The 18,608-nt window shown below is 46.8% G+C and overlaps 1 protein-coding gene and 1 long non-coding RNA gene across 2 annotated transcripts in view; one reads left to right on the top strand and one right to left on the bottom strand.

Moving 5' to 3' along the window:
* Positions 1-6,610, top strand: part of LOC142559781 (RUN domain-containing protein 1) — a 66,665-nt gene extending 60,055 nt beyond the window's left edge. The window contains exon 18 of the transcript XR_012823250.1: positions 6,429-6,610. The gene's annotated coding sequence lies outside the window, so the exon portion shown is untranslated. The remainder of the gene's footprint in view (positions 1-6,428) is intronic.
* The window catches only part of LOC142559786 (uncharacterized), a 120,668-nt gene that overhangs the window by 58,888 nt on the left and 43,172 nt on the right, over positions 1-18,608 (bottom strand). The window lies entirely within an intron of this gene.

Here is an 18,608-nt window from a genome sequence, read left to right as displayed (position 1 = left end):
ATCTCCTGGTATCTGGCTCGGTACGTTTTAGTCCACAGTACACCTGTCCTGGCTTCAAACAACAGTGAGCTTCCCTTCAAGTTATCGTAAATATTGTCTTTGGCTATTTCTTGCTTAAACGTCCTGTATGTCTCCAATGCCGATTTGGTTTGCATCTCTGTACTCCACATACCCCTATCTGCCTCCTTAACCTTTTTCTTGACATATGATTCCTTACTTGTTCCCCCGCTACTGCCCAAGTATTTGCTTGTCAATTTTCTAGTTCGCTTCCTGCACCTCGTGTCAACATTCCTCGTGTATAAGTAACTGAAAACCTTCCTAGCCCACCGAATTTCCCCCATTTTTCTCAATCGCTCCTCAAATGCTATCTTGCTACTAGCCTCTCTGCCCTCGAAAGAAGACCATCCCAGATCCCCCTGCACTCCAAGATTTGGTGTCTTGCCATGTGCTCCCAGAGCGAGCCTACCCACACCACGTTGCCTAATTTCCAACTGTTGCCGGGTCTCTGTTCTAATACATAGAACTGCATTGGCAAAAGTCAGGCCTGGTACCATTACCCCCTTCCATATCCCTCGTACTACCTCGTACCTATTGTAGTTCCACAGTGCCCTACTCTTCATAATCGCTGCACTTCTGTTACCTTTAGTTGTTAGATATTTTTCGTACTCGTCAGATACTCAATGCCATTATTTATCCACACCCGAAGGTACTTGTATTTATAGACTATCTCCAGCGTGGCCTCCTGTATCTTATGCTCGCCGCAAATGTTATCATTAAAAATCATGACTGCTGATTTTTCTTTGCTAAACTTCAAGCCTAATCTGTCTCCTTCTGTACCACATATGTCCATTAATTCCTGCAGATCTTCTGCATTGTCAGCCATTAATACAATATCATCCGCATACATCAGTCCTGGTAATGACTGTTCAATCAATTTTCCTTGTTTGAAAAATGACAGGTTAAAGCCGAGTCCGCTTTGCTGTATTTTGGCCTCTAAACCTTGTAGGTGCAGCATAAACATCAGAGGTGACAATGGGCACCCCTGCCTAAGCCCATTTTTTTTTTTCACCTACATTTTTTTTTTCACCTACGCCAAAGCATCCGTGTCAAGACACTAAAGTCAGCCAAGGTAACTACGTTCTTATTTACTTTTTCTACTTCGACTTTTATTCGCGAGGACACATTGAGCCTCCTCAATTTTTTTGTCCGCGCTACCCTACCCGCGGGCTGCGAGGCAGCCAGAGCGCATGCGTTTTTCTCGCGTTGCTCCCACCACCGTGCGGCGCACTTCGGTGCGCGTTCGCTTTTCTCTGGCCGAGTGGACTTTCGCCGGGCAGAGTTTTGGGCACTTTCTGGCTAGCAGTCGAGAAAAAGAAACTATCGTGGCTCGCCGCCATCACTGTGGGGACTCGACAAATTGCACCGCGTTCGCTTGAGCGCAAACTCTGCGGAAAGTCTTGTCTCACCGGTGTATATAGGATACCGAGCAGTATGCGTATGGTTCTCGTTGCACCAAGCGTCTCCCGTTTTCTTCGATATTCTTTCGGTAGCTACATTAGGTGCCCAAAGTAGGCATTCGATTGTGGCCAACATACTTTGCGCTTTTTGATTTCGGTGCCCCGGCCCCACAGGAAAAAGAAGACATTGTTGTGACGCAGCGAATTGTCATATGGTGAAAGTTCGATTTTGTTACTTCTTCTTTTGCGGACAGTAATGGGCCACGGGACGCTTCAGTTGCCGGATAGTCTTATTATATAGTACTGCGAATAGCAATTATATGGACACTCCAGGCGCATTCCTGCCGTTGCCGTCGCCCTCATGTTTCGTACAGTCCAAGGGCGATAACATCGTGACCGCGCGCCGCATGCTGTATGTGCGAGTGAAAGCGTAGGAAGGGGGATAAGGGGGGGGGGCGCTGGAATGGGTGAGACGACGATGGTGGCTCAGTCTTCTGTGTGCAAAAGAGAAAAGCGGGGAGCAAGCGCGCCGCCTTTTGTCGCGCGCGATACATCGGGGGGAGTGGATGGAATGGGGGTGGGATCTAGGATTCTGCGAATCTCTAATTGCGGAACATGTTTATTTGCCTTGTTTGACGCATTGTATACAGTGACTTTTTTAGATACGTAGATTTATTGGAGAGTTATACGTATATTTAAATATCTTGTTGCGGGGTTTTGTGTATACGTGCAGTGAACTTTGTTTCCAGTGACACTTTTATGCGTTGCATATTGCAATCACTCAGTTCAGCCCTTGGGCGTGGCCGGGCAGCCACCATTGACCTTTAGCGCAACCACGTGACGTGACGTCACGACAGCCGGAGGAAAAGCTGGGCCCAACTCGCGCGGCCGCAGCCACCACCTGACTCCCGCTCCTCCCGCTAGGGGCGCTGCGCCGGCGCGTGACGTCACGGAGGAAAAGCTGGGCCCCAACTCGCGCGGTCGCGCGCGGCCGCAGCCACCACCTGACTCCCGCTCCTCCCGCTAGGGGCGCTGCGCCGGCGCGTGACGTCACGGAGGAAAAGCTGGGCCCCAACTGGCGCGGTCGCGCCCGGCCGCAGCCACAACCTCACCGCGCAATATGTTTTTGTCCACTGTGAAGCGTTCGAGCAAACGGTTCAAAGAAGGACGTCAAAGTTGCAAAGAAGAACCAAGGTCGGGCCAAAGCCATCGTGCAATCACCCCTAACAAAATTGCAAAGGTTGATGAGTTGATGAGACAAGAACGGAGGATAAGTATCGATGAACTGGCAGTGTGTGTGAACATCAGCCACGGTTCCGTTCACGCCATAATTCATGAACATATCGGTTATCCCCTCTTGTGTGGGCAATGGTTGCCCAAGGTTTTGAACTACCGCCAGAAGACGGAGAAGTTCAGCGCTTCGTTGACTCATCTGATCCGGCATCCCAATAAGGGTGACGACTTCTTGTCTCCAATTGTCATCGGGGACGAACCATAGTGCAACTTCTACGAGCCTGAAACACAACAGCAAATCTTACAGTGGAAACATTCGAATTCACCACCCCCAAGAAAGGAAAGGCCGTCATTTCCACCGGAAAGGTGTTGTTGGCTTTCTTTTTCGATCGTCAGGGGCCATTCCTGATATCATTAGCTAAATCTTGAGAGACTACCAATTTGTTTCGTTATTGTAAAACGCCAGATAGGCTGCGTGTCACAATCAAGAACAAACTACGTGGAAAATTGACGAATGGGGTCATCTTGTTCCACGACAATGCCGTCCCCACGTCGCTGATGTGGTTGATACAAGACTGGCAATGTTCAAGTGGGAAACGCTGCAACATCCGCCATACAGCCCAGACCTGTCGCCTTGCGACTTCCATATGTTGGGGCATTTGAAAGAACAGCTCAAGTGAACCAGATTCGTGTCGGACGATGACGTGAAAGAGTCCGTTGCAGACTTTTTGAATCAGCAACCCAAGGAATTTAATGAGGCGGGAATCACGCGACTCGTTAGACAACGGGACAAATGTCTAAATGATCATGGAGACTACTTTTAAATAAGGTATCCCGTTTGTCATATATTCGCATTGGCTCACTTTCATTTGACTCGCCCTCGTTTATTTTGCAGAACTGCTTTTTATACGTGCTCTCTGTTGCGGCTATAATTTCGGTGCAATTACTCACGATACACGACCGGTGAAAGCTGCCCCTGCGTAATGCATTGGAACAAACGACAGCGTCATTGAGATTTTTCACTGGCCGTTGCAGATGTACAAGAATCTAAACAAGACCCTTGAATGACAGTTTCATTACATTATTTGTCCTCAGCTTGTTGATTTCATGGCCTTTACATTTTTCATATCAGTGGCATGCACTGCCTTGCTGGTTTCGAACTGATATGTTCTAAAGTTCGTGTGATATTTTATTTACTTATTATATAGAGAAAGAACATGGAAGCATTGATATCGGCTATTTTGGGCACAATTTTTGGCACATACAAGTATAGTCGTTTATGAAAAAATACCTATTTTACTTGTTTTGATAGTGCGTAGCGTTCAAGAATTTGTTTGCAGCATCTTTAGTAACGACAATGCAGTTATTATTCATGTATTTGATCCCCAGACAAATGGTTTAAGAGGAAGCTTTAGCTCGCGCCCAACTGCGACGCGGCTTATTCAAATACATGGAAAACGCAGAAACGCTTTTCTGTGATAACCCCCGGATCGCTTTTAATGAAATTTGTTGCATTTGAAAGAGAAAGTTAAATTCTAGCGTCTGTTGAAAGCAGGAGTTCTATTTAGGGCCTGAAAATTGTTTAAATATTTTGAAGAACTCGAAAGTTCAAAAAGAAATAGAAGCATGGCGTTTACAAACTAATAGCTCTGCATCAAGCACACATGTCGCTGTTCAGTAAACGGCATCTATTATAACAGTCAAAGCGGACAAATTTGGTGTGTCAATTGATATCTTACGTGAATTGATTACATTGTGTACAAGGATTCAGCGAAAGCCGTAGTTCCATAATGCTAAATTTCTGGAGATTCACGTGTAACATAGAAATTTTGTCCGCTGTAGATGTACTATTAGGTGCAATTCACAGAATTGTGATATCAATTTTCATTGCTGAGTTACATAGTTTTAAACTTGATAGTTTAGATTTCTGAAAATTTGCGATTTTGGTGAATTTTTAATAAAGAATTGACAACCTAAATGAAGAATTCGAAACCGACAGTTACTATAATTTAAGTTTTTCTTTTAAATGCAAAAAACCTCGTCAAATTTGGTGCATTGGTTGCCGAGAAAAACGAATTCTCCTTCTACATGTATTTAGATACGAGCACCCGAGCTAAAGCTTCCTCTTAAGGGCAAGACCGAGCTGCAATGCGAGCCCCCCACCGAACGAAATTTCTAGCTACGCCACTAGTATATAGAGCCGATAAAATGCGCGTGGAGGTCGATTAGGGCGCGCCTTCCTCAGAGAGTCCGTACACACATTTTTTTTATTATGATTTACAGCATAGTGCAGACCCTAAATGGGTCCTGGCAGGAGGGCCAAAATAAAGAGAGACAAGAACAACAAAAACACAGCAAATTGCATTACAGTAAACAGAATCTGTAAAGAGTGCACATAGCAGGAACAGGAAACAATAAATTGCATCTGTCAATAAGCAATTTTGTCAAGGGCACCACTACTGGTTAGTAGATCAGTCGGGAGTCAATTCCATTACGTTATTGTGCGCGGAAAGAAGGAGTATTCAAAAACAATGACTCTAGCGTTGTACGGTGTTCGGGATTCCGAGTGGTGATTTCTTGTTAGGCGTGTTGTGGTGGACCTAATAAATGGATCAGGTCTCATGAGGAGTGTCTTATTTTTGATTAAGTAACTTCAATCTGAATTTTCCTCGTAATTCCAGTGTCTGTATGTTATGTTGCGCCATATTAGGGTGGTGGGAGAACCAGTAGTGCAGCATTTGTTAAATATAAATCCAACAGATTTTCGCTGGATCATTTCCAACGCCTCGATGTTATGTTTTGTGTAAGGGTCCCAGACGGTGCATGCGTACTCTACTTTAGGTCTGATGATTGAGGTGTAGGCTAAGAGTTCTGTCTAGTAGGGGCAGCTTTTAGTTCGTGCCTGAGGAGGCAACGTTTCTTAAAAGGTGACGTGCATATGTTTGATATACGTTTATTCCAGCTAAGATTATTGGTTATAGTAACACCTAGGTATGTGTATTCAGTAACTTCCTTGAGCGGGTGAGATGGAAGGTTATATGGAAATAACAGGCTACTCTTTCTATCGGTAACTTTCATGAAGACTGTTTTGTCATTGTTAGGCTTCATGTCCCATCGACTGCACCAGGAATGAATGTTCTGAAGGCTAGAATTAAGAATAGCGATATTCAGAAACTCTCATTTCATTAAACAATGAGAATCAATACTGACGAACTGTGCGCGCTTAGAAAGGTAAGCACACACCCAGTTAATTATGAGAGTAGAAAGCCCAGTAGGTTCAAGCTTACATTATTAGTTTTGCATGTGGAACAAGGTCAAACGCTTTCTTAAACTCTGGAAAAATAACGTCAATCTGCCCGGACCTGATTAGAGTATCAGCAAAGCTATGGACTACATATGTTAGTTGTGTGACTGTTGAAAGTCCCTTTCTAAATCCACGTTGAAATGGAGATAGAACGTATCTGTGATTTAGAAAGGTAGTTATATAAGTGGCTGCAGTGTGCTCAAGGGGGGTTTACAAGTAGAAAATGTAAGTGATATTGGACAAAAATTTGTAATAGATGATGCGGTACCTTTTTTAAGTATTGGCACAATCCGCGCAACTCTCCAATCCGAAGGAACACTGCTAGTTGATAGGCTTGCACGGAAAATTATGGGAAAATTGTATACCATTTCACTGTAACGCTGCAAGAACATATTTAGAATCCCGTCAACACCAGGAGACGCTTTTGTTTTCAGATTCAACAACATGGACAACACGCCTGCAGAAGATACAATGCTTGGTTCGGGAGGACATGGTGCAGCTGTTTGCCGTATTTGGAAGTTTGATTTCGAAAAAAAAAAACACTGTAGAAATATGCATTAAAATGTTCAGCAATGCTTGATTTATCTTGAGAACGCCATTGTGCATAATTTGGTCGACAGGCTTCTTTTTCCTGGAAAAGTGTCTCCAAAACTTTTGCGGAGCCTTTTGAATGAAGCTCGGCAGTGTGTGTTCAAAGTAATGGCTTTTTGACTGGCTCACAGCCTGACGCAGTACAAGTTGTGCAGCTGCTACAGCGTTTCGGCAGACGTGTTCGTTTTAAAGGCAAGACCCTACGCGTCCAGGGATTTCTTTTGTACATTTTCTTTATTCTATTGGGAATAAAATGTTTTATGCAGTACGCGCAGATTTCTTTAAACTTATCCCATACACCTCATTTCCTTTAAAATCGCTCAGGCATAGCTCAAGGTAATCAAGCACGCTTTCGTCCGTGGCACGCGAAAAGTCTACTACACGCACAGGCTCTGTAGGTGGAGAGTCGTTGAGTTTTTGGATGCTGCATGAAAAATACACCATATTGTGATCGAAGAGGCCGTTTTCCACCGAGACACAAAATTTTTCAGTCGATCGGGTGATGAACACCAAGTCAAGTATGAAAGCACCAGTGCCCTGGACATGCGTGGGTTTCGTAACTAACTGTCGAAGGTTATTGGTGCAACATATTATCAAAAATGTAATGCGTGCCAGGGCCAGAACCAGAAACAGGACTATTCCAGTCAAATCCAGGCAGGTTGAAACCGCCATCAATAATTATTTTGTCGTGGATGAACTTAGACATGTGACAGCCAGGTCGGGAAAACCTTGGTAGTGAATCAGATGGTCGGTAAATGGCAAATAAAAGCAAAGATCGGCCCCAGCAGCATAGTTTTAAAAAGACGCTCTCGTGATGGATAAGATGCGGTAAAACAAAAGCTTGGATACCTTGCTTCACCAACACAGCAACACCACCAGCCCTTGATTGTCTGCCGCAGCGGAACACGTTATACGACGGAGTGCATGTCGATAGGACATACGATATCAGACATGTCGAGTTCTTTGTGGTGAACCTTGTAGACGAGGCGATCTTGGCCAGTTTCCGTCCCTTTTAATCGATATTGAAGGACTGTCGCGTTGAGGCTATGCAGCCTTTTCACAAGCAAGCCCGACTCTGGAATTCCGCTGTGTATGTGCAGTACATTCACCATCGGCGTCTCTGCCGCAGTGACGAGCTTCCTCTTGTTGAAGACGTACGAAGCGTTAATGTAATAGGTCGGGTGGTAATCTCAGCGTTCTCCACTGGGTACACTACAGTTGCGAAATCCTCGCATAATATGAGCAACATCTATTTTAGTGTCTCCGACTAGATGCATGCGACCTTCGGAAACTGATCGTACGGGAGTTGATCTGCGGACTCAAGCGCAGAACAAGCCAAGACAGATCCAAGACAGCTTATTAGGCTTTGCCAATAGATTCTCTTTGTCGGATGTTGGCACCAGCACCCAGACCCTAATTTTCTGATTAACGTAAGCCTTGAGTTCGCTTATGCTTCTCCTTTGCCAAGACGGTTCCATTGCAGCATGGGAAAGTTAATGATCGGAGACCGTGAGCGGAAACCTCCTGAAGCGCAGTCTTTCAGCCATAGCAAAACGAGTGTTTGCATTGCTCGCCGAAACAGCTACGCGTCGCAGCAGCCAAGTTGTGGCACCGTTGCACCGGCATGAGAAAAATGTATGCTGTAGTTTGGCGAAACTAAACTTACATATCGGACAACGCTGGCGATATGAATTCCCCACATTTCAATATATTGTCGTGCTCTCCAGCCGACCAAACTTTGGAAGAATGCGGCGTGTTTTAAGAGCCTCGAACGTACGACAGTAAAGCCTTAAGTCGGAAGCGGCAGTGAGGTCGTCCTTAGAGTTTAAAAAAAATTATATACATCTTCGGCAATTCCCTTGAGTAGGTGTCCAATTTTGTCGTATATGTCGGACAACTCAAAGCTTCAGGACTTCCTCAGTGTAGGTAGTGCGCGCGTCTCTCCCGGTAACTGCACTCGTCGTCTAAGTGTGCTCGTTTCCAGCTGTGCAATTTGCCAATGACATAAGCAGTTAACTACGCCTTCTGCGAGTACCCCAGAGCCAGTTAAGCCGCCCACCTTGTCATTTGAAAAAGTTGCTGTCGACTTGCTGGGCCCCTTCCCCAAGTCTACTACCGCACGTCGCTGGATTATTGTGTGTGTGGACTATTTATTTCACCCGGCATACTGAGACGGCGGCACTTGCTTCGGCTATAGCAGCTGGCGTTTCATCTTTCCTGGTGTACTCCGTGGCGTCGCGGTGCTCTACGCGTTGTTATTGGTCGTGGGTGGCAGTTTACTGCAGACGTCATTGAAGAACTACTACGTCTTTGTAGATGTGATTACCGGCACTCGACCCCTTACTACCCGCAAACAAACGGCCTCACTGAGCGCACGAATTGTATCCTGACCAACATGCTTGCCATGTATGTCTCCACAGATCACAAGAACTAGGATTCTATTTTACCATTTGTTACGTACGCCTACAATACTGCCAAACATGACGTCACAGGTTATGCGACTTTCTTTCTTCTGTACGCTCGCAACCCCTAAAGCTTTATCGACACTATCCTCCATATCCTCCCCTGGTCTCCACATGATGACTGTTCCATAGGCCAGACTTTATGTCGTGCCGAAGAAGCCCGTCGACTGGACCACCTCCTGACTCTCCTCTCAAGATCGTGCCAACGTTCGTTATGACGCTCGACATATGCTCGTCACATTTGCTGCTGGAGACTGTTTGGCTTTGGACACCGGTACGGAAAAAGGGGCTGTACACAAAATTTTTATCACGATACACGGGCCCATACGTCGTACTGAAACGCTTTAATGACGTGACATACGTAATCGCAAGAGTGACTTCGCACAACCGGCGGTCACGTAAAACGCAAGTCGTGCACGTCGCCCGACTGTACCACCACTGGCCTACATAGCTCGCTCGGAGAGCTTCGTCTGCCCCCGGACAAGCTGTCCCGCTGCACGAACCAGCCGAAGGAAGTGGAGGTGTGCGCGAGGAGCTGGCCTCTTGGCCTTGCATGACCGCGTCCTGTCTCTTGCTCTACGCTAACCATCTATCATCTTGTAAATAAACCCCATCCCATCCGTAAGAATTTCAAGGAAACTAGCTGCGGGACGACTAAGAATACTGCGTAAGCTAGATTTAGTCTTTGGAGAAATTTCGTGTGGTACAGATGAGCGAGCCAATCGTACTGCGCTAAGGCGAATCCGCTTTGAAATTAGCGCAAGACCATAGACGCAATAACTTGTGGTTCTTGCCTCGATGGCCATTTGGACTACCAAGCTGTAAAATCCAGCAGTTGCTGATTGCGTGCACGTTCTTTCTATTACACCCCACTGTCGAGCGAAAAAGAAATCTTACGTTTGCAGTAAACGAACTGTGCATCTTCAGTTTCGAGGTTATGCGATTTCAAAGGGTCACCTTGGAACTTGCCCGTCAAAATGCAGAAGCCAACCATTTAAAAACAAGCGCTGCGCTCTCGCGTGCGCGGCTAATGTTTAGATCGAGAAGTAGATACGGCCAGTGTGATATCGCGTGTTCTAGTCGCGATGCGTGGGGCGCGTGGAAGGCATGATTTCAGCGCTATACGCGCCACGTGCTTTGGCCGTGACCCGGCCAGTATCGACCCACGTACGCGAGACGGAATAAATGAGCTCTTCTTTTTGCAAAAGAACTTCGCTTATACTCTCATCTTCACCATTAAACACTGTAGTGGCTAAGGCGTTCACGGTACGGCCGTGAACTCGATAAGATTGCTTTTTTTTTAAGAGCTTGTGATGTACAGTGATGGCAGACTTCGAGGCATTTCCAAAGCGGAACTCATTTCAACTGTCGGGTGGGTGGTGTTTAGTCAAACTAGCACGGAAGGAAATGGCTTGCACTGCGCACGCTATTCGGGCTCTAAGCCTTGAGCGTTGGCGCCTACGAAGCGATATTGGATCTTGCAAAATCTGTTGGCTCTTTTTCAGCACCCTGCCTGATTCGTCTTTATTCGCTTTTCATTCGTTCAACCAGCTGGTACACACGCGATTCGGGGCTTCCTTGAATCATGGTGAACGTCTTGCAGCGCGACAAGGCGAGAGACAAGATGGCGACACACGCATCAATTCTATTTCATTTTAAGTGTATTTCTTTTTTTAATTCTGGCGTTTTACGTGCCAAAACCAAGAAATGACTATGAGGCACGCCGCAGTGGGAGACTCCGGATTAATTTTGACCACCTGGATTTCTTTGACGAGCATCCAATGCACGGGAGTCTGCATTTCGCTCCCATCAAACATGCGGCCGTCGTGGCAGGGGTATGATCCTGCGAACGCGGGCTTGGCAGCACAAGGCCAAGGCCACCACAGCCGAATGCGGGCTGATCATTTTTAAGTTACAGAACTTTCAAAAATCGGCAGTGGCAGATAGCATACTAGCACGGTAAATTGAAACAAATACTGAACTAATGAAGGAAAATACATTAAGTAACTTCTGAATTAGCTACTTTACGGCCCATATTTCAATTTGAGTTTTCAGTTTCATTGTTTCCTTGAAGACAAAAACAAGAGGATGCTTGACATAACACCCTTCTACACAGTTCGTACGGCACACAATATATACAATACTATATCAGTCAATAATAAACAGACCAAAAACACCTTTCACGGCACCCAGTCCAACATACAAAAACAAGTACAGTTGTGATATTGCTTTAAAACAGGCTGTGACTATGCAAAAAAAAAAAAAAGGATGCATCTAAGACATTGAAAAACCATCACTCTGGTCAAAGCAAAAATAGAGTAGAACGAATCAAGTGAATACAGGAATGGTATTGATAATATAATTAACGCAATACAATTCGCATTGCCTAACTACGATAAGGTAAGATCGATAACGTTCAAATAAAAAAGAAAGGAAAACGATTCAGATACAACATAAAGAACGCCACAACTGTGTGCAGGTGTACCATGCCTGTTACTGTGTGCAGGTTGTTAGGATCGGCCTGCAGGGGTACTGCTCTGCAAAGATATTTCAGCCCGCTGCACGTGCTTCGATCGACCCGCGGTGGTGGCGCCCTTCAGAGAACCGGCGAGGACGACAGCGCTAACCGACCATGAACTTCCTTCGGAGAACTGGAGACTACGGCAGCGTTAATCCACCATGCGCCTCGTTCGGAGAATCGGCGACAGAAGCAGGACTGGCCACGTTTGGCGCCCCGTGTATTGTTGGTTGATTTGCCGGGTCTTCATGGTCTCTCTGCAGCAAGAAGAGCTCCCCTAACAAAAGGGTTCTTTGCGATACGTTTTGCTCGGGCCCTAGGATTCGTCGCAGTCTGCTGACACTCGTGGCGACTACAGGAGAAAGGCAGCTCTGGAATTTAGAGGCGCCGGCTGGGGTCAGGCGTGACCACCTGACTACGAGGACGCGCTCAACTCGGGTTCTGGGAAACCAGTGTGTACTCGTGTGTGTAAGCCCTCCCGCTCAAAGGCGGCTCGGCTTCGATGACTGGCCGAACGGTTCTCTCACCTAGGGATCTAGGGAGCACGAAGTATTTATAAGCGGCTGTTTGTCGGCTGCTAGGTGTGCTCGTCAGTGTGCTCTGTGATCGTGCTCGAGACGCAGTGCGTTTGGAGCTTCGTGCTCGCATGCTGTATGCTTCGTCTTGCGTGCTCCATTTGGGAGTCACGCTAGACTGTCGAATGTATCCCTTGTTCTAACGTAAATATATGTAAATAAACCCTGCTCGCCTAGTCCTGTCCTCCCAAGTTCCTCCCTACGACCTACAACCCTTACAACTGGTGGCAACGGCAAGATATATACTCCGACAACTCTGACAAGGTGTATCGTTATAATGTTATTTTGTGCGCTAACCGTCAAAACGTATATTTTCCTGCAATATGATTACGAACTGTAGCCGGCCAGTTTGCAAGAGTTAGAATTATTAATTTAGAATTAATTTTCAGTATTGATTGAAAGTCCTTTATTAGAGAACGGGGAAGCGCAGGTTCTCTGTGGGAATGGACGGGGCGTTGCCAGACTACAAAGTCGTTCACAGGCTCTCACACGATGTCTTGGTTAGGGTTTCCAGTCGTTTGAGTGATAGTCAATTGTGCTGAGGCTTTGTGCGGTCAGGTCCGTGGTCTATCAATCCCCCTAAACCACCCCGATCATGCCGCTCCAACATATTAGGCAGATAATAGCTGCGTGTCTGGATAAGTGAGCAGCGCTTCACGGTGCATTCTAAAAAAGCCTGTACGGCCATTCTTCCTGTATCGAACGCAGCAGAACGTTGCCATGTTAAACGACGAAGACTGGCGCGTGGCACCAATCTCGCGAAATTCATTGCACAAAGTGTGGGATGAAATGCGTTCCAGTTACTACTGGACTTCAGTGCATAAAAGAGTGTTTCTTTGCGAAAAATTTGGCGATACAACAGTGCATTTATACTGCCAGTTTGTCGGCGCGCAGCTCTAAACTGGCGTTATTCTGGAAATTCATTCCAAGTGGATAAGTCTTGTGAACTCACCGGCTACAATTCGTAAATTGCTAATGTGCCGTAAAGTAATTAATTCAGAATTAGTGGATTCTCATTGATTAGTTTAATGTGTGTTTATTTCTCGTGCAAGTAATCCGCGTTTCTAAATAATCCAGTTCAAGGAATAGAATTATTTTACCTCGGTAACTGTCGACGTTATCTACGAACTACACACGCATGCTGCGCTGCGAGTTTCGCCTCCGGATTCACGGTCTCGCGCACGCAAGGCGCACGCGCCAGAACTGGAAAGGAGAGCGGTTTACAGGACCTTTCGTGACGGCCAACATACGAGAAGTTACGCAACGTGCTCGGGGAAGTTTAGCTTTTTTGATGGGATGGGTTTTACCGAGGCGTTGAGCAATACCCCGCCTCCTGCACGTGACCCGCAGCACTTTAACGATAATAAAAACGTGGACTGGAGGACAAAACTTGCGTTCATGTTGCCAGAACTGCAACACTAAGCGCGATTAGTGTTCAGACACTGAACGCTAAGAAAAACTTGACTCACCGTAAGGAAAAAAAACTTTCAAACGGAGCAAGAAAGCCCGTGGCGGTATCTGGCCACTACTCACAAGTAAACGCTGATCATAACAGTTCGTCACTTCGTAGTTCAACGAGTGTTCATTATTGTCGAAGTAATAAGCAAACTAATTAATTATTTTACTGAAATATTTATTCAGAGATTATCACACAGTACTTTTTGTCGGTCGGTGCGAATTCTTTGGCAACGCAATAAAAGTCCCTTTTGTTAGTACTTGTTTGTAAGTGTTTTTTTAAAGAAAAACCAGCAGGCTTGGTCTGTTCCTTCGGCGCTGGACTCGGGCACTGCTGCAGCAGCATTTTCTCAACGTGGGGATCGCCATCCTGTTTGGTTGCTTGTTTGCACCGCAAATAATCGCGCTCATCCACTCGGAGACCTCTTCAAACGCGAGCACCGCCAAGGGACATCATCGCTTTTCAAGTAGCCCGCCGTGATGGCGCAGTGGCTTTGGCGTTACGCTAAGCCCGAGGGCACGGGATCGAATCCCGGCCGCATTTCGATGGCGGCGAAATGCAAAAACGCCCGTGCAACATGCATTGGGCGCACATAAAAGATCTCCAGGTGGTCGAAAATCAATTTTTATTATGTTTGCCCAATGTCTTAACTATCTTTTTTTTTTTTTACAGACAGAATATTCCAAGCATCAACCTTTTTGAACTATTATTGCGAATTGTGCTTTTGTAAGCCTCCATTGTTTGCGGTCTCCCTACCTAAACCCTACTCCCTACTAAACTCCAACCGGCTTTTACTAATCTCTGTTGTGGACATGTTTCCTTTCCCTCTGCTATACCTGAAGCTAAGACCTTAAGACCCTAAGCCAGGTAAATATCATTTGGTGGTGGTGTTGTTCCCTATCACGTATGTGGCTCCTCACCCACTATGTGGGATTGACCAAGAAATGGATGGATTATTCTAATTTATAACGAATAAGATTCCGAATATCTATGGACTTAGCGCTGTATAACGTAGAATTATCTGCTAAATTAAAATCAGTAAAGTAAGATAGAACGAATAATAAAGTTAAAGTAGACAAAAAGGAAAATATAGAATTTAGCAGGGCGTTCGGTTGGATTCTGTGCGAATTTTCGGGACAGCCGAGCAAGCGTTCCTGTGGCTTAATGCCAAAGTTGAGGCCCCAAACGAAAGAATAACAGATCCTGTTAAATCCAGGCCAAGTCTTCGAAAAGGTATTTCCAATGTTCTTGCTGCAGCAAAGCGGCGGCAAGACGGAGGTGATTCCTCGTCACAAAACGAGAGGGGACGGAACGAAACACGCTGCGGGGCATGTCCAGACAATGCGGTCGAGATCTGCGCGTGGCATATGTGGTGTGATAAGTAACTTGCAATGACATTCAGCATATTGCCTCGAATACTCGTTTCTCAGAGGTCTCGTAAAATTCCATATCACCAAGTTGTGTCATAAGAACACGGAAAGAAAGAACTGCTAATGGATAAAGGCGTCGCGAATGTTTTCCTCCATCTCTGAAAGCGTGCACTGATAAGGGTCACGCATTTTTTTCACCTAAAAAAATGTAAAAGACGACGATTTATCATTTCTTTAAATAAAAGTTTACACAAGCAGCTTGCGAGTGCTATAGGGCGGTAACTCGATATGTTGGATGGGTCTTTACCCTGTTTCATGACCGGGACTACAATAGCGTCTTTCCATGTGGATGGAAGGCAGCCCAAATAGCGTTGAAAAGTGCCAGCAGTGTCACCTGTGCGTCAGTGTGCAGGTTTTTAATCATGTCATGCACGATTCTCTCAGCTCCCATCGCTCGTCGGCCCACAAAGCTATGAAGGCACTTTTGTCTTTCTTGAGGGCGACTGGCCGATGCGAACGTCTTTGACTCGCTCAGGCCCTCCGCGTGTATGCGCGAGCTCACCGCGGCTTTTCTCCTCCTGCCTTCCCTATCTTTCTATTCCCTCTTTCCCGTCCCCCACAGTAGGGTAGCCAACCAGACGCATTTCTGGCTTATATCCCTGCCTTCTCTCTTTATTTCCTCCTCCTCCCAGTGCAGAGCTCCTACGTATACGCTCAAGGCAGCTCTCAGCTCGGCAATATTAGAAGGATAATTCCACTCGGTCGGCATTTACGGTTCAGTGATTTAAGCTTCGCTATTTGCTTACATTTAAGAAATGATTATGAATAGTGCGCAGAGCTTGATAAGCGCTCGAAGTGTGCGCCAAGGGCGTCCGCCTGATTTTCCAAGATATTCTCTTCGTTATCGATCGACCAAAGGCAACGGGTGGAAATGCTGTCCATTTAGCCTTCTTAGACCATTCCGTATACTTTTGCCTCCTGAGTGTAAGAATTTATGTTCGATGGAAACCTCTCCCAGCTTCTCCTAGCCTCTCTTCGCATCCTCCTTCCCTGTGAGTTAGCGCATTTAAATTCAACGAGATTTTCTGCAGTCGGTGATCGGCGCAGCTTACCCCAGGCTTTATTTTGTTCCATCCGTGCCTGCTTGCAGTTGTCATTCTACCAGACCCTCATCTTTTGCATGAGCCAACACTTGTTTCTGGAATGCATTTCTCTGTCGCGTCAATGATAAAATCGGTCAAATGTGCTACTGCGTCATCTATACTAGGTTCGCAAATAAAATCTCGTGATAAAAACGCGGATTCTTAAAAATGTTCCCAGTTGGCAGAGGCTAGTTTCTACCTAGCCGCATGCGGAGGATGGTCTGTTGTCTAACGAAATTTTAGAGTCACTGGAACGTGGCCGCTTCCAAATAGGCTTTTTAGAACATGCCATTCTAAGTCGGAGAAAAGAGAAGCAGAGCCAATCGACATAGCTATTGACGAGTATGAAGTATAATAAATATTGTAATAGGTTGGCTCTCTCTTAGTGCGCTGGAATTAACTATGAAACTGTGCATTAGCCGGCCTCTCGTGCCACACCGGGAATCTCCCCACAGGGAGTGGTGGACATTAAAATCACCGGTGATGATGTACGGTTCTGGGAGCTGATTAATCAGCGCGCTAAATTCTGTTTTGCTGAGTAGGTAATGAGGCGGTATGTCAATTGAACAGATAATTATTGTTGAAAAGAATCACAGACACCGCCTCGAAGGGCGTCTGGAGAGAAAGATTCTGGCAAGCAACAGATATATCTGGAAGTATTGCTACATCTCCGGACAAAACAATAGCGTCGTCACGGTCTTTACGGAAGATAGCATACTGCCTGAGGAAGTTTGCTTGTGTGGGCTTTAAATGTGTTTCCTGAACACACAGCACCTTTGGATTATACTTTTGCAGTAGTTGTGTGGTATCGTCGAGATTATGGAGAAGTCCTCTTACATTCCACTGTAGGATTTATGTGTTCATGAATAAAAAATTTGCTCACAGACCACTTTCCAGGCGCCATGGCGCGAGGTTTGTCTTTTTTGGAGCGGTCGATGGATTCGCGCCACATCTTAGGCGCTGTTCGACTGAGAGTCGTGTCCATCGCCTCTTGCGGCGCGCTGGAAACCCGCTCTTGTGAACGGCTTGGTTGACGAGAAGGCATCAAGGGACGAGGCCCTTGGGGCCACCAGCCCGGAGGCCGATGTGGCCCCTTCACCTGGGACGGGCGGAGCAGCGCCGGCTGCCGCCGCCGCCAAGAGGGCGTCACCGCCGGCTCACTGTGTGTGGGCCGGACAGTCGCCAGAAGCCCTTGTGACGAGACACTTCGGCTGTTCTTTGGCGGGTATGACACCCGCGCCGTTGTACCTTCTTGAATGAAATGTTTTCGTTGACTTTGATGGTTATAACTATCTCATTTTCCCATGATAGGCACGACCGCCCGTATGCGGTGTGCTCACCATCACAGTTGACACAATGTAGAGGGTCATTGCATGTTTCAGAGTTATGTTGATTGTTGCTGCACTTGGCGCAAGTCAGGCGGCCTCGACAGTTCTGGGAACTGCAGCGGAACCTTTGGCACTTAAAGCATCTGAGAGGGTTTGGTAGGTACTCCTTCTGCGAGGTAGTTCTTAGCGACTCACAATCCGCAGTTCGCAACTACGCGCTGGGGCGCATTTACTCAGAAGCTCTCCAGATCCTAAAGAAAGCTGGTCGACAGCACTTCGATAGCACCGCGATCATGTGGTTCCCAGCGCACGTCGCCACCCCCACCGACGAGGGCCAACCTAACTTGAACGAGGTAGCACACCGCTCTGCGCCAGAACTGACCCGCCGCGCAGAATCGGAGACTGTGTCTTCGAGTTCGGAACTCCTGGTTCAAAACACGCGAGAACGCTTGGTAAGATACAACGACATCACCAAGCACTACCAGCTAGGCGGTTATTGCCCCTACCTCACCCCAAACTGAAACGTCGCCAGGCACTCGTCTGGCGACTGCTACAGACACAAACCTTCCCCAGTCCGGTGCGATTGCGGCACATTCTCCCCGCGCAATTACTCGATTGCTCTTTGCAAGTTACGTCAGGAAACTAGAGCGACGCTCTCACACATGTTGTGGGCGTGTCGTGTTATATCAGTTACAATGGCAGTAGCTCCGGAGGCTCTTGCGTCAAGTGGGCCGCGGCTCTGCGCAGCTCCAACCTCAAGACGCAAGAGAGGGCAGTCTAGCGGGCCCAAAGGCGGCGACGAGGCAAGGCCTCGTACGTCCCCTCATGGGAAACCTGAGCCCAGGTCGTCAAACTTTGCCGGATTTAAAATAAAGCTGTTTCCATCCATCCATGTAGGGCCTAACACGAAGGTTGATGTACCCGGTCTCGATGGACTCGGGCAGGACACTTGAGCCGAAAGTGAGCATCAAGCACTTGGTCTGGATTTCTTTGTTCATCTCACTTCATCTTAATTCGTATAACATTGACAACGTTCTAGAAGATCACTGAAGCCCTCCAAGAGTTCAGCATCAGTCAGCCCCAGCAAATCATCGTGCGAAACAATGCCGCGGGTGGTGTTCGTAGTGCGATGGGGGGGGGGGGGGGAGGTCACGTGAACGTCTCCAAATGAC

This window comes from Dermacentor variabilis, chromosome 10 (assembly GCF_050947875.1).
Source record: "Dermacentor variabilis isolate Ectoservices chromosome 10, ASM5094787v1, whole genome shotgun sequence".
Taxonomy (NCBI): domain Eukaryota; kingdom Metazoa; phylum Arthropoda; class Arachnida; order Ixodida; family Ixodidae; genus Dermacentor; species Dermacentor variabilis.
The sequence above is the reverse complement of the archived record's forward strand: the minus strand, read 5'-3'. Positions and strand labels throughout refer to the sequence as shown.